Source organism: Manis javanica, chromosome 4, assembly GCF_040802235.1.
Source record: "Manis javanica isolate MJ-LG chromosome 4, MJ_LKY, whole genome shotgun sequence".
NCBI lineage: Eukaryota > Metazoa > Chordata > Mammalia > Pholidota > Manidae > Manis > Manis javanica.
The window spans coordinates 74,074,803-74,099,462 of NC_133159.1; the positions used below are offsets into that span (position 1 = coordinate 74,074,803).

At 38.1% G+C, this 24,660-nt stretch overlaps 1 long non-coding RNA gene across 3 annotated transcripts in view; it reads right to left on the reverse strand.

The window, feature by feature from the left end:
- Positions 1–16,692: 16,692 nt before the first annotated feature.
- LOC118971362 (uncharacterized) overlaps positions 16,693–24,660 on the reverse strand; it is a 39,896-nt gene continuing 31,928 nt past the window's right edge. For 2 of the 3 annotated variants that reach the window (XR_005059769.2, XR_005059770.2), the window contains 2 exons: positions 21,243–21,462; positions 16,693–17,818 (listed from right to left, as the gene is read on the reverse strand). This is a non-coding gene — a long non-coding RNA (uncharacterized lncRNA). The remainder of the gene's footprint in view (positions 17,819–21,242; positions 21,463–24,660) is intronic. The other variant, XR_005059771.2, reaches the window with a different exon arrangement.

Sequence of the window (24,660 nt, forward strand, 5' to 3'; positions counted from 1 at the left end):
CCACTATACTGTATGACTGGGACAGTACTTGACTCAGTAGGGACACAAAACATATCTGCTGAATTAATTAATGAATATTAGAGGAACACTTTAACATGCATTATAATATTAGGCCTGAGGGCTAGTCACAGAGGCGTTTGCTTTGTGTTCAATCATAGAACTGCACACTTTTGATCTGTGGGATTTTTGTTTATGCATTACACTTCACAATAAAGGTTAAAAAAAAAAGTCCCAAACCTCTTTTAGGCTTAAAAATCACATTGAATCACATTCCTCTATCCTCTCTCCCCTATTAGGACAAAGTCAAAATGCACTAGTTGAATAAAATCTCTACATTTTATGTTGTCAAAGCTTAATCTGGGAAATGACTGTCTACTATCTAGCTTGTCATTTACAACTGAAGTTTTATTGAGTGCCTACTCTGTCCATCTCTCACTATGTAAAAGTAAGTTTAAAGGGCATACAATTTTTTAGAATATGATAATTCCTCACAGACCAGGGGACATAAAGAACAATAGACTAAGCAATCTAACTTCTCAGGCCCTGAAAACCTTTATAGAGCTGTAGATTTTGGAGGTAACCACTTGGATGAGAGAGTCAAAGCCTTTACCTGGTTCACAGAGGAAGGTTGGGTAGACCAAATACTTAGTAAGATAGATCTTTTTCCAGACTGAAGTGGGTATAAAACTATATCCAAATTCATTGTAAAAAATCACAGATGCAACAAAAAATCCCAATTTGGCTTCAGTATTTAAAATAAATTCATTTGATGAGTGTGTTTTGCTTTTTAGAACCATAAATCTGTTTCATAGATAAAATGTGGCTGGCAAGGATGGTGGGGATTCAGCATGGAGAGGGTACATGCTTTTGGCATTCTTGTCATTGTGCCCCCCCCACAATGTGTCTCAGCAAGAGGTGACCACTGGCAGCAGACACTGCCTGCACGCCTGTGAGCCCATGCCAGTAGTTAGTGCCTGGGACTATGGTTATACTTGGTAAACACGTTAGGGTCAGTTGCATTAAATAAATATTTTTATTGCTTATGAAAGCCAATATTTTAGAGACTAAAGAAAATAATTATGTCCTACTTAAGGGAGGTTTATTTCAGATCCTAGCTAGGGTCCCAGTGTGGCCACTGCTTACATTTTTCAAAATTGATTTTCTACCATATAAACAGTTAGTCAGAAGTTACATGTGACATTTCCTCCCAGTAACAATGATACAGTGTCTTTGAAACATTTCCTGGTATTTCTCATTTTTTCTTCTTTCTGTGATGCTTATTTCTTTCACATATTTTCTCCAGGAGAACTTGTGCCAGGGTTCTACCATACTAACTACTGCCCTGTGTTGTAACCCTGAGAAATGCAGAATCAGGAAACTTTATAAGCAGAATTGGAATCACTCCTTGGAAATGAAGGCTTTGCATGCATTAGTCTCCCCTCAATAAGTGTTATTCACTTGCATGTACAAAGCGTTAAGGCCTACACTAATCGGTTCTTGCTATATTGCTCCCCAAGGCAAACTTGGGAAGGAGAAGTTGGTCTTTAAAGTTTATCCAAGCTCCCTTCCTCTATCCTCTCTCCCTTATTAGGAACGCTAACTATCTGCTCCTTCCCTGAGGCCCCAGTGCACCCACCTGCTTCCCTGGGCCTGGAAGTCTGCCTAGGCCCTCCCCCCATGGCAGGACCTCACAGTACAAATCTGTCCTGCTTCCTCAAAGCTCACCTGCCTGTGTTTTCATCCATATGACCTCTGCCTCCTAGTTCCCAAAGTAGCTACGACAAGGACTAAGCAAAGTTGTTAATAACTGACAAAGGACCTATAGATGTTTTTAGACCAGACATCAATGGTCTTAGAGAGGGAAGGCCTCAGTTCCAGGCTCCAGCTCTCCCAGGAAGGGTCTGGTTGGCAGATCTCATAGTTTATAAGCCTTGGTTTTCTCACCTATAAAGTGGGGTTGACAATATATGTCCTCCAGTGTTATGAGACTCAAATTAGGTGAAGTACGTGACTTTTCTTGCCAACTATTAGCTTTGGAACAGTACAATATTGTTCTAATTGAGATTGGGGGAGAAATGTAATCCTTTACTCTCAGCAGGAACATTGTCGCCTGCTCCACCAGGGTGCAGGGCTCTTCTCAAGGAGCAGAGAATGGTTAGTTTTCCCAAATCAAGAAACAGGTACTCAATTTCTCAATCCGAACCCCACCCCCCAGTCCTCTGCTCTCAATCTTTTCATTCATAAATGCTTTGGCTCCAACAGACCTTCAGTGTGAAAACTCCCCAAGAAACTCAACCCTCCCTGGGCACGTGACTTCCCATGGAGGATCCGCGCACATACAAGGAGAGCATTTATAACCCTGCAGTGAGAACCATGCCTCTGCTCCAGAACTGCAGCCCCACTGAATAAATTCAGAGCAAGTGGTACTTGAGAGGGATGGAACATACCTGAAACCCATTAGGAACCTCTGGCAAGACAGGCCAAGTGTAACCGAATATTGTGTGGCAAAGCGTGACACCTATGGGGAGCTAGTTGTCAGTGGAGCCCTCTCCTTACGAAGTTCTCAGGGACACGGGGGTCAGAGGGAGTCTACTCAGATGTGTCTGTGCCATTATTTCCTAAGTGCTTCCAAAATGTGCAAGTGTACAATTTGAGATGCTAAAGAGGAGCAGAAAAAGGAAAAGATGTATTCCAAAAGTGAATATGCTGAAAACCCACACATTGCCCAGTCTTTGCATTAGTACAACTAGATGTCATGTTAGGCCTCTGAAGAGTAGGAAACTGAAACAAATCTTCATTCCAGAAGCCTCAGGTCAGTCAAGAAGGTTACATGGCCAGTGCTGAAGAATTCTGCAAGGCATTCTAATGGTGGTGGGTTTTCTGGTCTCCCCTCATTTGGAATTGGCTCAGAGCTTGAATTAAAATGGAGTCTCAATGAAAAATCTCCAAGGGCCAATTTCAGTAGGAAAAATACTTTCAATGATTTTTATTGGCTTAGGGCATTGCTGCGGGTACACCTAGTCATGTCTTGATATGATTCTAGTCTTTAAAAAAGTCTGAATGCCTCAAATCTCTAATTTAAAACTTCTTTCCATTCATTAAATTTAAAACACACTAGTATAATTGCACTATTTAAATTTACCATGAAAGAAAATTCACAGAAATAGGGGATCTTGCATGTCCTGCATGTCAATAAAATGATTACTTATTGATACATTTATTGAATTGGTTACAATCAGTCTGTTTAACATCACATAAATCTGTTGCCATTTTATGGTGGTTAGCATCAGACAATGAAAATATTGTGAGTAAAATTCTCTCCTTAGTTCCAAGGATTGTCAAAAGACTTCCTAGCCAACTGTTTGAATTACCGTGGTTCCTAGAAAATTTTATTTGAGAGGTATGTGAGCAGGGCAGCTGCCTCTGTTTTTCTAGCCTTACTGTGGCTTCAGAGCAGGAGCTCATGGGCTCATTTGAAAATTCTTTTAGTGTTTTCATCCTAGCTCATGGCATCACATTATATTTTGGTGTATAGAAAGCACAGTATGTGAGGAGGATAATATCATATCAAAAAGAACCCTGGAGATAGCTGTAAAGTATACCAGTTAGCAACTCGGCAGAGAACCTTCCATCAGACAACCTGAAGTGAGGTTTCTTTGTTCGTTAAAGTGACCTACATGAACCATTATTGCTATTTGGCTCTGAATTATTAAAAATCAGTAGCAAGATTTAGCACATCTCTAACTCCAGGCTCTCCTGTTCTTCAAGATAAAAACAGTCTCTCTTTGTGCTAGTTAGAAAACATATGTGAACGTACTAGCACTCAGCTTCTCGTGATAACCTTGTTAGTGTCTATATAACTGCATGTAACCACTCAGCATGACATCCTTTTCCATTTCTCTTTATGAATAATTTTGTTATACCTCATCCATTTTCTAGTGCTCTTTATTACAGCATGCTACTACATTTATTAGAGTTCCCATCAGAGGATTCTTCTTGTTATCCTTAATAGTGCCATGTACTGCCCTCTCTTGACTGTAAGCCTGGCACTGTTCAAAGCACATTTATTAGTTTATGACCCTTACATTTTAAATTCCTGCCAAGAACTTCCTAGGTGAAGAGTAAGTTTGCAATAAATATTCATACACACATACACACACACAACACCACTGCCATCACGACAACTTCTATTAGAATTGCAACAAGTATCTGCCTTTTAGCACACAGACATTAGAAAACTCATGGGTTAGTAACTTCTTCATTTAAACCCATTACCATGCACTTCAGCAAGCTCTAAGTAGTAGGAGCTTTCATCTGATTCTAGAACACATACTAGGTCTCTAAGCTTCGAGCTGAATTGGGGGCCTGTTGGTTTTGGTGCAACACTGTTGTCCTGGGTTTTTATTGCGTGGACCACCTCACCCTGACTACAGGCAAAAATAGGCTGAGAGTAAATAGAAGCCTCAGTTATTGATGATTTCTCAATAGCCTAATACAAAACCCTTTTCAGGTGGGCCAGATTAGGTGGCTGCTTGATACTGGGGATTGTCTCTCTGGGTCCCTGAGAAGATGACCTTTGAGACATGGCCATCAGGATACAGAGAGATGGAAAATGAGTGTGTAGCATGTCCTTCTGTTGTTCAGTCACCTTTATCTGAATACAAGCTTCTTCTCCCAAGGAGCAGAGGGGTCACCCTGTGTCTGTCTTCTGTTCTTCAGAGGGAGGAGTGAGGAAGTTGTAAAGGGCAGAGCCTTGCCAATGGGAGCAAGAAGAGAAGAGTGCACACGAGAGGGGGAAGCTCAGAGAAGACCATCACTACCACACAAAGAAGACCTTTCAGCAGCGGAATTGGCCAACTGTACATTCACGTATAACCATAAAATCACTAAAAGCTTCCACCATTTTCACTTCAAGCGGATTTACTCCTTTTTTCTTCAAACAATAAAATACATTGTTACAGGAAGATATTCAGTGTGGAGATGCCAAATATCTTATAATTTTTGGAGTTCACAGAGCCGTTTATTATGCAGCTGTTTCCTTAGAGTCCTAATGGATAGCAAGAGGCAGCCATTGACTATAATAATGACACTCAATCCTGAGGGGGGAAACCCAATGGGCTTCATTCATGATTAGGTTCTACTTTGGTTCTGAGATGCGTGTTTCCCACCGTCAAGTCCAGGGAATGCTATACATATCATCGAGAGCAGTCCTTGGTCAGAGAGGAGGCATATCCTCTCTGCCTCCTGTGATTATTAACTTTAGTATTATTCTACACTAAACCTTCTGCTGCTTTTTTTCCCCCACTTTGCTGTTGACTTCTAGAATTTACATGCTGTTTGCTTTCTAGGAGGACTTAGGCCTACCAGCCTTTGCTACTGTTACTACCATGTCACAATTACAAATGGATGTGGCAGATTTAAAGACAAAATATCTAGAGGTGGAAGGAGCTTGAAATTGAATTCATCCCAGTAAATTATTTTGTACTTTTATACAGTGACTGTGAGAATGGTGGCAGTTTTTTCTTTTTTCTTTTTTTTTCTTGGTCATCCACAAAAAAACAAACAACACTTCATATCCCTTTTCCCCTTCACTACCCATCTGCTTCCTGATATTGAGTTTTCTACAACTGCATCCGTAAATACTAATTGTACAGTATGTTCCATTTTCAGCAGACTGGAGGTGGTTTCGTGTCTAGTTAAGAGAATTGCCTACCAATCCCTGCAATTCTGAAGACATGAATTCCGGAGGATGCTTAAAGATAAAGCTTCAGTGATGTCTTAGTAAAGTTTGACAATGGTATTTGAAGTACAAGAAAAAGAACAGGCTCATGAAGTCTTAGTGTAAGGAGACCTTTTTAACTCGAATAATAGCATCTAAAAGAGGGCCAAATAAAGTAGGCCTAAGACATGACAATATGAGCTACAGAATCAAGAGAGGTATTAGTAAGCAGAAATTCAAGAAAATTGAAAACCCTCCAGCAGTTCCCTCATGCTGGTGAGAAAAGAAGCTGGAAGAAGAGAGGCATAAATGTCAACATGAAAAGCCTCGTCTTAAGAAGGAAGAGTAGCCAATGGGACGAGAGGCTGGGCTTACACGTGGAGTCGAAAGTCAGCAGAAGAACTCATCCGTGAGTCAGCATGAAGTAAAGAAGACCAAGTGCAGGTGCTTTGGCTTTTCATGTATTTTATTCAGTCTAGGGACTGTTGGTAGGGGAAGAAGAATGGTAAAGAGAATAAGGAGGAAAATAGTCCATTTTTTACTACCCCAAAAATCTCAGTCAGTTACCCCTACAAAATTGTTCAATATATTGAGGATGAAACTGATTGCTATTTGATTACCACTGATTTGTACATAATACAAAATTTGCAGTAAACGTCCCAGGTGCACATGAATTCTTGCTTAGATAAACACTAGGGGCCACAGGTGTTGCCTCTGGAGCTACCCATGGGCAGCATCTGCATGCGACTCAGCTGTCCTTCATCCCTTGTCCCTCACTTTGCAAGCCCACCTCTAATCAGAAAACTATGGTTTGCTTGCTCTTACTCTGTTTTGCACCCATATTCCTTCATTCATTTCTTGACAGTATTTTTAATTCAATAAACCATTTTTCTTCCCCTTGGTGAGATTAAGTGCTTGTAATTACAGATCTCATATTTGGTCAAATGGTTAAGATTCTTCCTGAACGATCTTTTCTCCTAATGCATAATTCACTGCTAGACCTGTCCAGGACAGAACTTGGGGCCTAGGAAAAATTAAGTCCAAATCGTAGGTTTACTATTTGTCCTTAATTTAGAGAGATTGCTTACTTTACCTTTTTGAGCAGACTTGGAGGCAAGTTAACTACAATTAGATAAAATTTTGAATCCCTGCTGATGACTGTAAAATTTCTCCTTTAACTCCTTGCATGTGTCACTGATGGTAGATAAGTAGAATGAATCAGTGAAGGTGGCTTCTTAGCATTCTTGTTGCTATGCTCTTTATAAGTTTTATTTAGCTTCTTTACCTTTTCTACCACAACAGACAGGAACCATTACTGCTGTATTTTTCTCTACATTAGGATTTACCTGTACTCACCAAACTTTAAATCCTAAAGTTCTTGTAATATGCCACTTTTTCTATCCCAAGCTTTATAGAGTGTTGTAAGTCTTTTTCCCAAAAAAGTTATGAAAAGAGATTTCCTTAAAAGAAATGCAAATTTACTGTATTCTAAATGTTTATCTTCAGATTTTGTGGTTAGTTATTAATAGTTCTCTAATTCCTAGATATTAATATGTATGTATAAGTAACAATCATTCTTCTACTCATCAGTACTTGCATTGCTGGTTCTATCTTCAATCATTGAAACAGTCACTGAAAGGCTAACCTTTGGTTTTCCTGACTGTATTGCTACCATTTTCCTTTAGCCCTTGACATTCTGGGAATTGCCTTCTACCAATGCAATTCAAGCACTGAAAGTAAATGGAGTTCACACTACAGTTTCCATTTTGGGTTTACCCACACATGCTGTTGGTTAAAATTCCTAATAAAGATTGCCCTATCTGATCACAAAGAACAGCAGAAGGCTATGGGAAGGTTCATGGATCTTAAGGATGGCAATATTTCAGTGTAAATACCAGCTTGCAATATATAGCTATATTATTCATGTGAAAGTTTACATGATTAAATGCAAGCATATTGATAAGTGAACTTCATGGATTTCTTGTTATGAAAGTCTTTTATATTACTTGAATCACATAGAATAGTCTAAACAGAAACAGGTTGTTTGCTTAATGGTCTGTGAAACTAGGACCAATGATTGCACTTGTAATTTCTGGCACTAAAACTTTCAAACATTTAATAAAATCATCACATTGCTAAAATTTCTTCTCTTGCCTTTGTGGCCTGTTATGGCTCAGAGATTTAGGTTCAGTAATGTAATCAATAGTGTTATGAGGAGATTGTGGCTTTCTTTTCAAGTATATATTACACAGAGAAATTCAGGGAACCCCTCTCTCAGCTAATATGGAAAAAGGATGTCAGCAATGACAACCCCTTTTGACTCCCTGTAACTCCACTCAAAATATTCTTTCACTACTTAACTCACTGATTTCCAAATTGTTGAGCATTCGTTCCTACCTTCATAAAATTCAAGATACCAAAACCCAACCTTCTTTATATGTATTTTATTAATTATAGTATCTCATGTTCTCTGAGTATATTAAAATATATACATGAGATATAAATTTATAAGAATGAGATGAACAAAATAGACATTAATTTTAGCATTTGAGGTTTATTGCTATGATAGTGGATTATATATCCTTATTTCAAGTAGTTTTATTTGATTTTTTTACTTATTTTGAAAAAATATTGTAAGATCCAAATAAATCTTCATTGTTTTTTTCTGTAGAGTTTATTCTGTGATTGGAAATGTCAGCTCTATAGGTTTCTTCTACTCATCAGTGCTTGCATTGCTGATACTATCTTCAATCAGCACTATTTCTTTGCTGGGAAGTTCATGAACCACTTTTCCATTTTAGGAGAGTTAGTTTAGTTAAATCTGATAAAATAAACTGAGAATACACATCACTGGTCCTACATTAGCTAGAATATACCACAATATACGTAAACAAACAAATGAGTTGAAGGCAAATTTGTTAACCATTTTACCTTACAGAATTTTAACCCTAGTTCCAGGGACCCTTAGATGACACATGGTCCTCTGAAACATGGACCGCATGAGGGCCATTTTAACCTGTTATTAAACCTTAGTAAACGTTAACTCTATTCTTATTATTCGTATGGACAGTAAACAAGCACATAGAAGTTGCATTATTTTCTTGTACCTCAATGGATCCTCTTGTACAATGGATCATGTCTATACATGGAGGCTTCTGTCCTAATTGATAAACTTGAAATTTGGTCTCATATGTGTTTCTTTTTTTTTTTTTAAGGTGATCTTAATGTTAAGGTCTCCTTTCATCCTTTTAGTTTGGGGGTATAAAAAATTGTTTGTGTGTGTGGGCAGGGCCCCTCACTGGAGGCAGAGACAACTTTAGGACAATTTCTCAGAGAAATCTAACTCTTTAGAGGCTCATACCATTTCTAATTTTTAGTTATTTCTCTGGATGATTTTATAAACTCTGAAGAACACAAATATACCATGAGCCTAAATTTCTCTTCTGAGCTACAAACCCACATGTGTAATAACCACCTATTGGACAGCTCCACAGCTCCACATGAAACTCCTACTTTTCCAAAATTGAACTTATGTTTTTGATTAATGGTTTTACCATCCATCCTTTGCCCAAATAAAAAACATTGACCTTTCCTTCTTTGCTTGCCTCAATCCTGTCAGAGATTCCTTTTATTCTACCTCTCAAAATCTCTCCAAGCTGCCACCATTGACCCTGCCTTAGTTAATACTTTTGTTGTTTCTACCTAAATGACAGGAATTTGCTGGCTGATTTCCTCCAGTCTTACTAACATCCAAAAAATCGTTATGCTATTTCTGGAGTAATCTTTTTAAGAGACAAAATCTTTTAAGACACAAAAATTATGTCATTCCATTTTAATAACTCCACATTAATGGTCCCCACATTGGTTTGACTGCAAGATTTAAGAGTTTCCTTCTCAAGAGCTCGAAGACTTTCCAAGATTGCTGCCCTTATCTCCTGCTTTCCCGTTGACACTCTTCTTTCACACCATAGGCTCTCATCATTCCAAACTATTTGAATGGACTGGATGCACCATGGCTTTCTACAAATCCATTGATTCTAGGCTCTTCTCTCTGCCTAGAAGGTCCTCCAACCTGCATTTATGCTTATCTGTAAAAGTCCTACTAACTTGAAAATCTAAATTTTTTATCTCCAAATTCTGTAGGCAGAATTGCCATTTTCTACCCCAAGTGTATATCTTTCACTTCACTTTAATTGATTTATGTATTTCCTCTCCCAGTTTATGGTGAGTACCTTCTTAGCAGGAGTTATTTCTTATCTATGTTAGTAGACTCCAGCGCAAAACGTGGCATACAGCAGCAAAACATTTCATTGGCATTGTATATCAGGAACTGTTCTAGGTGCTGAGGATTCAGGAGTGCACAAACAGACAAAAATCTCTGTGTTCTTGCAGCATACACTGTAAATTAGAGGGAGTGTTACCATATATTATAATCTATATAACAATACACTATAGTTCATATCACATTGACTTAAGAGAATTGCCCCAAATAGTAAAAATTACTTGGGAGTCACCAAGCTGACCATAGACTGAAAATTAATTCTTCTTTCTAACAAGAAAACTTATATCTTATAATTGTATCAAGGAAAACTCTTACTCCCTGAATTCAATTTACATGGCATTCAATTTATTTTAATGAATAACAAATATTTATATAAAATGAACATTATCCTCCAAATAACTTTTTGATAATGCTTAATAACCTGCACCTTTGTAGCATAATTTCTGTGATGTATAATACCTGGTAAATAGGAAGTATTCAGTAGTTATTTGCAAATATAACTAAATAATGATGACCAATTAACCTGTTTCAAGAATGTACATGATTTTCATAAGTTCCCTTCAGGTAATAAAGTTATATTACAGATTGAACAAATTGGAGCCAATGTTAGGTTCACCATATGCATTTCAGGTAACACTCAATGTTCTACTTCAGCTTTTATAAAGCATAGGTCCACAGGCCTGATTCTATTAGCTTTGACAATTTCAAAAGTTCGGCCAGAAATAATAACAATAAATTACTATGTGCCAGATACTGTATGAAGTGTTTTCTTTCCCAGTTTTATTGACATAATGTATGAATTGTCTTATTGAATCTTCACAACAACTTCATGAGCTAGGTTTTCCTATTCTTCCCATTTTATAGATGAGGACACTGAAACTTGTTAAAGATTAATAATCTTTCTATTATAACACTGTAGATAAACACCAGGGAAAGAATTTGAAGTCAGGAATTTTTGGCCATGAAATGCCCTGGTTCCACCCTCTGCTCTCCTGCAACTCATGCACAACACTGATGTTGAAGAAGAAGCCTCAAAGGTTAAAATCGCCAAGTGCTGTCTGCAAACGCCTGTAATGCACTGGGATGAAGGGATGTTCACAAATAACACACAATAAAGGGAGGAAGTGGAGAAGGGAAGAAATGCTAAATGGGACCTGAACATGGAAGTTATCAGTCTTCAGCCTCAAAAAGTTTCAAATAAGAACTTGTCATTGGCTCAGGAAAAATGAAGAGGAAATGGTACCACACTGATTATTGTGGAAATTGTTTATGGGAAAATACATGAGAGCTACTTTCTGTCTCTGCTTCATGTCAGGTTTTTTTTCAGGCAGACATGCTCAATGTTAAAGTGTCCTGATGGTGTTTGGGACAGCAGAGTAGCCTGGATGGAATGGCCAGAAACACATCACTGCAAGTTGAGATGAATAGATTTAGTATAAACTGATCTATCAGGTTAGCTCTAGTCACCAAGCATGGTCTTAATAAATAAGACTTAGTCAATCAGGTTTTGAAAGAGTATTGAATTTGGATTTGGTGAGTTTAGGACAGAATGAGGTAAATGGATATCAGAGGGAAAGACTGGGGAGGAGGATGATAGGGAGACGGATGAAAGGAGAAGCAGAAACAAATTCCATCTTTCTATTCTGTACGGCTATTTTCATGACTTCTCACCTTACTGACTCCTTAATGTATGTATACCTCACAAATGAGTTCCTCATGATGAGCAAGGGCAGGGGGCTTGGAGGCAGACCTTTGCTCAAATCTAGGTTCCATTTCTTACTAGCTCTGCAAGTTTTTCTTATCTCAACATTAGTTTTCACTTATTTTAAGTGGGAATAAGAATATTTATCTCTCAAAGTTGTGAGGATCAAAGAGCTAATGTATAATTTCCCCACTATAGGACATAGCAGGCAGTCAGTAAATTTCAATTCTCTTTCTTCTTACCCAGTAATTTCACTACAAGAATAAATGTGCAACCCATAAACAGATTCACACACAGTCATAGCACACACATACACACACCACACAAATCATGGATTAGAGGAGAAAAAAGGAAACCAGACACCATTCAAATGTGGAAAATAGAAGCATTATGCTCTGACTCGGTTTCTTTCTATATGTTGTACTAAAACTTTACAGTGGTCTTTAGAAAAGAGATTGACATTCAACAGTCATAGAGCTCAAAGGGCAGCTTCTTAAAAAAGTCAGACTGCCAAAATTCCACTAGGGAAGTGCCCTGTCCACCCGCTAAGCTGATTCTTATCTTTAAGAAAACTTGTTTAAAAGAAACTTCAGATTTTCTGAAGAGTCAACCATACCTAATCTTAAGTGTCAAGACCCTTTGGGAAGTAAGATCTGAGACCAACATCTGCTTGAGACTCAAGTTAACCTAGATCAAAACCATGATCTTTGTTAGAGATGCTACCTTGTAGTCCAAAGTGCATCCTCTGTCCCACCTGGGATCCAGCTTTGCATCTCCCTTAAGTACAACATTTCACAGTGCTGCTTCTTGCCCTACACTCCCATGTCACTTTCTGACTACATGTGATGCATAATGACTACAGTAATTGTGTTTTATGTTCGCCTCTACACAGCTCAAAATACTACTTCATTATCAGTCAGGATGTCTGGACAAGAGTTTAGAGAATTAAGCCAGCTCTCTAAGATAATACTAAATAGCAAACACATAGTTCTTTCATGTGCTCAGCACAGTTCTAAATGTATATCATAAGTTAATTCATTCATTACTCCCCAAAACCTTATAAGGCAGTTACTGTTATTATCCCTATTGTGAAAATAAGGAATTTTAGGGACAGAGAGGTCAAGTAATTTGCTTGAAGTGAAATAGCTGGTAAATGCAGAAGCTGTTTTGTGTTCTAATCTATGCTGCCATATATCACCATTCTTCATGGCACTTAGAACACTTTTTGCAAAACAAGGCAGCTTCTTTCCAGTGTCAAAAAATTTCCTAGCATGATGAAATTCTTGTTCTGTTCCACCCTTATCCCAACTCCTGGAAGATGGACAAACAACTTCTTTTACAATATGGAGAAGTATTATTGTAAAATTTACTGCCAGGTTGAGCCCTTGCATGCCACACTAAATTTTTATGACAGTTATAAACACCTAAAAAATCTAAGTCTACCATGAGACTACTTATAAATCCTAATAATAACTCTCTGACTGAGGAGCATCATAAAAGAGGAGAGTGGCTAAAGTCAAGTAAGCAAGAACAAAGGTTTGGATGATATCTTCAGTTTGATGTTTGGCTCTTTTTTCAAGATATTAGGAGAAGGGGGAGGTGAGGAGAGGTAGGAGAAAATGGAGGCTTCCCATAGGAGCCCCACTAGATCTAATTTGCTGAACTCCAGTTTTCTTTTAAGTAAAATGGTATTCAGTACATTGTAACGTCCTTTGAAATTCCATCTTACTAAATCCGCTCAGGATTTAGGAGGCCAATTTAATAAGTGATTGGAGAATTCCCACTTTCTGAGTGCTGCCTCAGGAGTTATTCCCCTGTTGTGTGTTTCTTTTTAAGTATTGGAAGGCCTGGGGAAATACTAAACAGTATTACAAAAATGAATTATACAAGCTATGACTTTAAAGTAATGAGACTAATTCTACAGGCCACACCTGAAAATCAATGCTATTGCCATAATCATACTTGGGTTTTCAGTCAAAAAGGCACAAAACACAATCAGTGAGATTAGGGAGCAAAACAGGATTAGAAGAACACAGATCAAATTCAGAATAGTGGTTACCTCTGAGATTAAAGGGGATTCTAGTTTCCTCTCTCAGGTTCTAATTTTTTAAGTAAGGTAAGTTCATATGTTTTTAAAATAAATAATCTAATACTCTCTGTCTGAAGAATGGCTAAACCAACTCCCCAAATTTGTTGTTCAACCTTTTTTCATGAGTTTTTAAAGAAGGAGATTTCATGCTTTCAAAGTAACCGTTCCAAGATTTCAATTCTCTGGCAGGACTGCCTGCTCACATTACTTCCATTTTAGCACTGGCATAATTATCATTACTAATTAGAAACAGAATAACCGTTTGCTGTGAGTGGGATCTCACTGGTTTCTTTGATGTAGGAATCGAACCCTGTCACACTTCTCCCTAAGCTTCATTTGTTGATATATTCAGTCAGGCTCTCCATAAACTTGTTTTATCATTCATTCATTTCTTTTAGTTGATTGATAACACTATCGCTCCCTGGAGTAAACCCAACGTTTGGGTTCCATATACATTCTGAGATAGCCAAGAAGAAAATTCATTTTCTCTCCTTAGAGGAAAAAAAGCAAAGAGAATCCATTTATTCCTAAACTAGAATTTGTCACTCTAAGCAAGGGCTACTAGATGACAGTGGGGAGAAGTGTGTCTTCAGGCAAAAATAATCTCTCCATTGGCCTGACTCCTGGAAGAAATTAGATATATACCATAGAATGCCTAATGTTAAAAAATGTTTATCTTGGTAAAGACTCAGGGAAAAGTATATTTTAATTTTACCCACAGTAAAAATATTGGTCAACATCAAATTAAAAGTAAAAAATAATACTCCTCCTTGTCTGTTCCTCTCCTCACAAAAAAATATCTCAACCTCCTATAAAGTCTTTAAAAACAAAATAACATGTATTTATGTGTTTTTTCTACTAACCTTCTATTGGTATTTATAATGTGGCATAGAAAGACTTTTAAGAGGGGAAAACGGCAAGTTATAACACATGCCCGTGTGCTTAGCTCTGAGCTTGCAGAGGGTTCCCACTCACACGTGGTGCTCCCTCACCAGGCGCGTAGAAACAGAAGAGCAAGGGGAAAATAGAACTTATGGTTCTCCAGAATGACTCCAATGCAGTAAAACAGCTTTTCAGAAAGCATGAGGGAAAATAAACCTGTAGTCCTTCTCATTGGTGCAGATGGGTATCTAAGTATATACTCACATACACAATTATTGACAATAAAATGCAAGTGTGATGAATCATAACCATTGATAAGAACTTCTCGAGCCTTCTTGGATAGGCTACTAACAGTATGAAGTAGAAGAAAAATCCCTGTGGAAGGACTGGGATGAGACATTCTTGGCTCTTTAGTAAATAGTGAAATTAACTGAGAATGCCTCATATGACTGCACCCTGAGGCCAAGTGCTATTCAAACATTAACATTTCAACCCAGGAAATGAAGGTATAAAAACCGGCTTCAATCCCTCCACCAGCCTGCTCCTCTAATCTGTGTTTGTAGGGGGAGCATGTGTGCATTAGCAAATAAGACATAGTGGGAAAATTAACTCCTAAAAAAAAAAAGTTAACTCCTTAAAAAAAAATTCAAATGGGCATGTTTGTAAATATGACTGTAAGTTGAATTTTTTTAACCAGTGGATTTTAAGAATATTAAGAAATAAAATGTTTATCATTAACAGAGGTCAGAGGTATAAGAAAAAAAATGCCCAGGTAATATTAACATGTCTCTAATACTTAAGCACTTGTGATATTGTAGCAACTCTTACAGTTATTTGTGTAAATGATTGATCAGCTTCTAAATGCTAATCTCCTGGAGGACATGTGTGGACAATTTAGAAAGAGTAGGGATTTTGGAGCTTTATTCAGCTTCATTTACTAGCTATATGTCTCTGGTCAAGTCATCTAATTTCTGGGGTCTTATTTTCTTTATCTGCAAAATGGAGATAATAAGATTTACTTCACATAATTATGGAACATGGACATAATACATTATTAATCTGGAACAAAGTAGGTCTTCAATAACTGGTAGATAACTTTAATTTGTATCATTGGTAAAATGAATGCCATTATTAAAAGAGCTTTACCTTCTCTTGGGAGTAAAGAGAAGAAAGGACATGGCATCTATTCAACTCCCAGTACATGCCAGGAATTTCAGTTTGCACTTTATATATGTTATCCCATGAAATTGTCCCAGTTATCTTAAGAAGTAGGTATTCTTAGCTCTGTTTAAAGATGAGTCGACTGAGACTGAATAAGATTAGACATCCTCCTTAAAGTCACCCAGCTATAAATGTCAAAGTATCACAGAATGAGGATTTCTGGAATGTTGCTTGTTCGTCATTGCTTTGCTAATTGAGACCTTGTATCTTTCCAAATTCATTTTGAACCATAAGATGGTGTCAGGTGTACTATCCATGACCATAAAATTCCAGTTCTCACTTAAGTTGTCTTCTGGCAAAACTTTGCAAAGAGCTGCAAATACTGCTTAGCACTTTTGTGATGATGTCCAGAAATCTTAGTAATGCAGAGCTTGGAATTTCAACTTCAGTGTTTCATAGATCTTCACTATAAAGAAAGAGTTTATTTTTCTTCATCATGGTAAAAGAGAAGACCTTGCATTTTCAAGGTTCAAAATAGACCCTTCCATTTCCTGCATTTCCTTCAAATCGCCTTGGGTGACAGTTGATCAAGTATTCTATACTACGTCAAAACTGTTTGTGGAAAGGCTCCAGGAAACTATAAATTTCAAAACATGTAGGCTTGTTGTCTTCAGAGTACAATAGCTAATAAAGTCATAAGGGCATTAAAGTCTCATTTTTACCTTGCGGGCTCCCAACTTGCAAAAACCACAGATACACACACATTCCCAGACAGAAAGTTACACGTATCTCTGGGATTTGCCAGATCACTGGAACATTTGTATTTTCAAAGGTTTGAAGAGATTGAGGTTCTATTCAAAAGGACTAATGCCAGAATTGTCTGAGTGACTGAAAGACAATGCATGGTGCACAATTGTGTTGTCACTGGATGTTTCAGAACTACTTGAGTGAGTCATCATAAAATGTGCCGAGTAGAGCACCTCTCATTAAAGCGCCTCAATAAATAGTTGCTAAACGAATGAATAAATTATTTCGAGATTTAAACATATCACAATTATCTTTCTCCTTTAAAATATATAAAAACAACATTTGGTTAAAGTGGACAGATAAATCGTACTAAACGCCTGCTTTCAAAATGACCAAGTTTATTCTCGCTTAACTAATTCCTACAGAAACCATTCTTAAAATTTATGCACAGAATGTGCACAAGTGTATGACAACAACAAAACAGGAAGCATACATAGAACTACTCCTATGTATTTATAAACATCTTAATCTAGGTAACAATTGTTATTTCATGTTCTAACCATAAAAAAGGGAAAGTATAGAGAGCTCTATGAGCTCAGTATTTATTCATTTCTGAGCAAAATTAAGTCATTTGGAAAGCCATGTTTACTTTAACAGGAATACAAAGATTAATATTTTTTGTCTTATTGAGGGCCACTTGTTTAGCATGTTATCTCTATGGAGAATTCCAGATCGTTATGAAGCTGGTAAGTGAGAATGGCCAGACATTTTGGCAAGTCATTTAACATTTCATTCATGTGCTATCTTTATTACAATTCCTCCTTGCCCTCAAAATAAAGTCCAAATTTCATAGCACGGCATTCAAGGCTTTGATAATCAGGCCTTATATTTTAATATCAGCGAAAGCTCTTTGATTTCCATCAACAGACACTGACATGGCTTGCTTAATCAAAAATCAAATTTCTCAGAAGGATGTACAGCGCTGACAGGTTGGAAAAGAAAGCTGCAGAACCAGATTCAGAGCTGGGAGGAAGTGGGCTGTTCCAAAGGGTCTCAAAATTAGAAACTGCTTGGCTGTTCTTTGTGGGAATGCTTCTGTAAACACAAGGATCTCAGCAGTTTCCAATCTTTTTGCCATTCTTTTTGTCCTTAGGCTAAAAGAAAGCAGGGCATCCTGTTAGTCCCGCCCAGTTGTATCAATGGGGAGGATCCAAATAAAATCAGATGTAAATTGCCCTGAGAAAGGAAAATGAATGCATGCAGTCAATTACGAACAATTGTCCACCTCTCTCCTTCAACTTATTTTTTCCCCCTCTCTCTTTTCTTCATCCACACAGAATAATTTGCAACCATGAATCTCCAAATGATCTCATTCCTCTGTGCCTTTATACATCTTTTCCTCTACTAACCGCCCCCCCACCCCATTCCTTTTCTGCCACATAATTCTAACCCAGCCTCCCTGTCTCACCTTCTCCTCTGCAAGGCTCTCATTCCTCAGCGGGGTTTGGTGGCCTTCCTCAGTCTTTCCATAGCATTCCCTGTTCCCTTCCACCATCCCTCTCACCACGGGTACTATCTTAAGTGCTGAATTCTCTACCTCCCCTTCTCAGGCCTGTCCCTAAATTTTGCCTGGAGCTGTCCACTCTTCATTTTCTGCCGCCTTCTCTTTCTTACACCTTGTGAGCCTTTCTGGCTGGTACCTATCAGGCCTGGGGAGGAGGGAGCCTGTGGAAGGAGCCCCACGCAAGCCCAAGGAGGACTTCTGAGCTCTGCATCTGCGGTACCTGGTGTGTGACCTAAAAGGGAGGGTGACTCAGATTCTGGGCAAGGTCATCTCCTTTCCATGGCCCCATGAGAAGAACAGTCAGAGGGCAGTAGGGTCTCTAAAACTTGGTGTCCAGGGCAAGGGGCCTGGTTACCTAGGTTTAAGGGCAATACTGCCTCAACTAGGCTGGGAGTTCCTTGAGAGGAAACTAAGTTTAGTTTTGTAGATCAGCAATTCCTGTGGGTCATGCATAAGTAGTGTCCTGCATAAAAACCAAATGAAGTAATTTATGAACCCCAGTTTTCTCTGCAAAATGGAGATAATATTATCTGCCCTGTCCATTTTGCCATTTTCCATGGCTGATATGAAAGAAAGGAAGTATTGATGGAAGGGTGGTTTAAAAGGAATTAAGTTTTTAAAGACTGTTTCTACCACTTCTCAAGCAGACTTACATTTTGTTGCCTTCCCAAAATAAGAAATAGCAAAATGTTTTATCAAATCAAATAGAATAGAGTTCAGATAAATATCCAACTCTCAGCCCAGAATCTTAAGAATTAGGTTATGATTATTATGAACAATAATATAAACAGAATCATTAGTATTTTTAATTCCCATGACTTATACTTTCCCCTCTCCTATTTAAAACATGCTAGGAAATCTATAATAAAGAACCTTAAACAGGAAGAATAGAAGCACCAACTGGCATAGGGTGTTGATTATTTTTAAGATACTTAGGTTCATGCAAGATAATTATTTTATTATACCAGTCTCAGGCTGAATTGTGAGTATGATTATAACACACTTTTCTTTTCTGGATATTTACATATGTAGGAAAGATTATCATCTGAGCTGTGAAATAACCTGGTAAAGTGGGAAGGATAACTAGGATTTAGTGCACATAGGTTCTACTCCTGAGAGCTGTGTTCATTCATTCATTTATTCATTCATTATTCATCCAGTGTGGAACAGTTATTGAGCACCTATCCTGTTGTAGAAGTTGTAGAGGGTGATGGGGATAAAACAATAGAATGACATGAGATCTGCCCGCAAGGAAGTTTCAGTCTGGTGAGGAAGATAAAAGTAAGCCATACAGTGGAGAAAAGGCCACAATGGTAAATAATATAGACATAAACATTTTCTCTACTCTTTTTAAACCCTGAGGATTCCGAAACTGCCACAATTACAAAACTGATGATAAAGAGAAATCAGCACATCTAATTCATTCTTATTATGTTCTATATTTGCTTAATTTTCAGTTTTTTTATACTACTCATTAAATTTGTCAACAGATTGGTTGAGTAATTACCATGTAACATGGTGAAAATGAATGTAGCTTACTCAGCAAGGCTGACACTGTCCTGCGGGACAGGGACACTGCATTTTCATTCACTCCACTTACTACTTAGATCAGTGTCATTCAGACTCATTTCATAAGTGTCACTTGATAAATCAGATGTCTGCATTTAGGTCTTACCTATGCAACCAAGCTTCCTATTACATAGACAAAACCTTTGAATACTACATGCCTGCTATAAGAAACGTGTAGTTAACAGAAGCGGAGCTCACACTCACTTTCACCCCCACCTGGAGCTCACACTTATGTCAGTGAGTTACAAACATAGGTTGAGGGAAAAATGATGTCTCACTGATTTCTCAAGGTAGATTAAAAATAACATGACTCTTGACGGTAAATCAAATTTGACTATTAAAACCCACAACAACTAAGGAATACTAGCTTTATGGTAATCAACAATTTTCACAACTGTCTGATGCCATGTTGAGAAAACTGTAGCAGAAGGACCTAAAGAATTCCAAAGAAGAAAAAAATAACAGCCTTTTTAAAAAGTATTGACTCTGATACCCCAACCCTTGATACTCAACACCTGAAATGATCATGGACCACGAAGGGCCTTTTGTCAGATTGTATATGTAATATTTTCTGAGTTCCTGGTACAAGTCTGTATTTGTTTAACATCAGTAGTGCATTTACTTCCCTCCCTCCAGTCAGGCGGATTGCATGCACCAGCTGTTTACACATCTTCAGGAGGAAGAAGGGGAGTGACTAGCTCGCTCTGCACATTGTCTCATGTCAGAAAAGTTTCCAAGTCACTGAGGGATGTGTGAGACCACAGAGGTGAAGGAAAGTTCGGTGTTTAGTATTTCCCTTTCTGTCTTCTTACATTAAAAGTACTGGTCACAGGCTCAACCAGGCACTCATTTCAGGGGGCAACTACACTTCCCTGTTCCCTGATGACCAGACTGTGTGGCTGTCAGTTGTTAAAACAGTAATAACTCCAAAACTTCTGTAACCTCCCCACACTGTCTAGGGTATGACTTAATGAGCAACCATTCTTTGGAGCTTTTGTTTCAGCAGCTAAAAAGGTTTCCCCAGGAGAAGAGAAAGGAAAGGGAGAAAACCTGCTGATGGGAAAGAGAAACTAAGCATGTAAACAATATGAAAATTATACAATGGTGTAAGTAGGGTCACCCTTAACAATGACGCACTGGATGGTCCTCAGAGTCTTTGGCCCACAGTGTTCTCCTTATGAGTCCCAGTGACAGATCTTTGCAGCCCCTGCTGTGAGATGGGTCACTTGTGAAGACACTGCTTTCATTGCTTAGATGACAGAGACAAACTGTGATTTAAACACTTAATTTCAGTTGTAGTTTCAAAAGTCACTTTACAGAGCAAGATATGTACTAGGGATGAAATAACAGAGGTGTAAGAAATAGGAACAGAAAGCTGTACACCTTTTGGAGAACTCAGAAAACCAGTTTACCCAGACTCCACTCAGGGAGCCTCAGCTGTTCAGAAGGCACTGCACATGGATGTGCAAACATGATTATAACCCACACACTGTGCTTAAGGAGTTTCACAAGCAAGTGCTAACTTACACTGCACATTCACTTTACAAAAGGCACTCGTAAATATTAGCTGTGATCCTCTCTGCAGTGCTGTAAAGTGGAGTGGGCACATAGGGAAATAGACTCTTCTAGTATAAGCAGTGTTTCCCAAGGATGTGGGAGTAAAGTGTGGAGGAGCCGTGTTTGTCTTCAGATGCCAGCTCCTGGGCTCTTTATGCTTACAATTAATAGGTGACTGAGTGGTTTATACCTAGCAAGAGAGAGAGAAAAAAAACATAAGTATTGAGCAACCCATAACCTTGGATACAATATCCTAGAAATATACTCTCATACTTTGGTTTTCTGTTTTAATCCATCCACAAACACATATGACTATCCTTTGAATGGTTACTTCCTTGCCCCAAATGTTGGCCAATTAGAAATGAATACTTATATCCATTATATCATCGTAATATCATTATACTAGTTTTATTAAGAAGGGAAGATTTCTTCAGATTCATCCTTATGCTTAATTTTGCTCTAATAATTAAAGTGATTGGATCTTACTTGAACTTCCTAAATTTCTTTTACTTTTTTATAATAAAATATATAGGACTCTAATTGTGAATTTTCAGAAACATGTTCCTGTTGATGGTAATGAAAATCTAAGAAAAAGAAGCACACAGGATCACAGACACATACGCACACACACACACACAACAGGCCCAGAACGCCTTCCTAATGTCATTCTTCCACCATCTGGGCACTAGCGGTGGCAACTTGCCACCAAATGCACCAAATGGCAGAGGGTAAATCATAGTTCTCCTTGCTTTCCATTTGGTATGTTTGTACTCACAACCTTGATAGCAATAAGTAAACCTTCTGTTTCTTTTTCAAAAATTTTATAGAATGCTCTCGTGTCCTTTTCTTCCCCTATTCCTCCCCCACTGCAATTCAGCTCACTCAGAAAATGCTATAAAGTTTCAGAGAAGAGGTTTGCTCAAAGCAACTACCAATAAAGTGCATGTACATAAATAACTTAGCCTGACTTTTTGTTTAATGTCCAAGATGATTGGAACAGATTGTATCATGAACTACTTTCCCTTTGGCTAATTAAATAGCAGTCCCCACTTACCATAAAGCATATTCTTATTAAAACAAGTATCTATAGTCACTCTGCTGGATAAATTACTCCCAAGTAAGTGCCATAAAGCCCATTACATTCCTGCTTTAGGAATGGAGCAAGTCCAAACAGACAATCAAAGGATTTCACTGGGATTATTTTAGATTAGAAAAGTTAAGGACGACATGCGGCACTGACAGGATCGTAAAGGCATAAAGGATGAATTAGCTCTTCCATACCAAACAAAGTGCACTGGTGATATCACAGCATATCCAAAAGTAAAAACAAATTCCTACTGTATTAACCTCCGCCAAAATGGAAATCTGTTTATGCAGAAATAAAAATGTCATGAACAACTGTTATCTCCTGTGCAAATCAAAATGACTGTTTTGATAATAATAATAAAAAAAAACTTTCAGGCCAACAACTAGGGAAATGTGCCATAGGAAAAAGATATCTTCATTTCAGAAAATTGCTTTTTACATTTAATAGGAAAGGTTATGTTATGATTTGTCATATTAGTGAACTGTTATTGCATAACCATATTTTTATTGCAATATATGACCTGCTAAATGATGTCTTTTTTTTTTAAGGGAAAAAATTTCATAGAACAGATTCTATGGGAGTTTTTCTTGCTGCCAGTTGTTAAATCTTTCAAAAACTGTCAGCAGCCTCAGAAATCAAGTTCAAAATACCATAACCAACATGAGTAGGGGTATAGGCTAGTCTATTTTTAAATTGTAATACAAAACTACCAGAGAAATACCTAAACACAAAAGATTATTTAAAACGAGATCATCTTATCTAGCTTGTCAATGTAAAGGACAAAGTCAGTGAAGTGAAATTTAACCCACCACTTCTATAAATATCACTAGACATTTGAGAGCTAAGTAATTTTTTTTAGGTTAATTTTTCCTTAAATTCATTATGCCCCAGAACCTTCACACACTCACTCTCACAGACCCTGTCCATGTTGGACATAGGATATAGGACACTGACCACCCAAGATGGCCAACAGGCTCAGTTTCCTCCCTTGCTTCACTCAAGCAAGCGCTTCTACTGGAGGTTGAGTGGTTGGGAGAGCCATTGAACTCTGCCCTGGAAACTTTGCAGAAAAGGAGCCCTATGTGTTTCTACAAATGCCATTTTGGATTTACCCTGTGTTTGCGAGCTTGATTCACCATACTGCTTCTGAATGGTTAAGACTCTTTGGCATCACAATCAGCAGGACCAGCTGGGATCCCCTCAGAATATTCCAAGCTTATGATAGTGAGCTAGTTATCTGATGGAAACAGAGGTGGGACATTTGGGGGAATCTTCCAGTTTAAGCCACTGCTGCTGTCATAGTCTCCAAGTGGAAGGAGTAAAGAAATGAAGGTCTATGCTGTCATTTCTTAAGGTACTGCCAGCCTTTGCCCTCATCTCGTGGGTGTGCTCACTTTTCACTGCCACTGACAGATAGATGTTACAGCCTGTCATTCACTCCACACATTTTTTAAGAGTATAATATGTGGCAGCTGGAGACAAAAGTGAACGAGACAGGAGAAGTTCTTACTCTCAAGCAACTTTAAGTCTAGTAAAGGAGACAAATATTAAATAAGTATTCAAAGAGATTGGATATTTTTTTTGGAATCTGCAAAAATGTAAAAATGGAGGTGTGGATAAAGTGAAAGGTTCCTATGGCCAGAATTCTCATCTGGCCCAGGTCGGTTAGCTCACTACACATGTGTGGGCAATATGTTGCTATTGGCTCTATATAAAGAGCTCCAACCAGTGCTCTGGGTGACACGGTGGCATGGCTGCAAGGCTGCAGGAGAGCAGAGATGAGACTGGAGTGGTGGCAGCGCCGAGGACAGAGACTGACACTGCTATGGGGGTGGAGAGACCCAGAGGCAGAGACTGGTTTGCTGCATGCATACTTGCTCCGAGTGGATGGGATTCTAGTGATTGACCTGCCACCAGGGGAATAAAGTTGGGTATAAACCCTACCATCCCAAGACCATTCCATTGTCATTTTTCAGTCTCACTGAATACATACTGAACTTGTCTGGGGCTGAAACCCATTGGCAAGACAGGAGGAAATTCTTACCACATTTTTCCTTTTTAAAAATGACACAAATATATTCATGCGGCAAAAGGCCTAAACAATGTTATACTGTGAAAATTCCCCTTCCTTCACCTGCAATTTACATTTTACCTATAGGTAAATACTGCACTTATATTTAAAAGTAACACCTAGTGCATTACCTATCTATGAATTTATATGTATTCACACATGCAGACTTATTGTACTTTTTCAAATATATGATGTTGTAAATATAAATATTATGCAACTGCAATTTATAT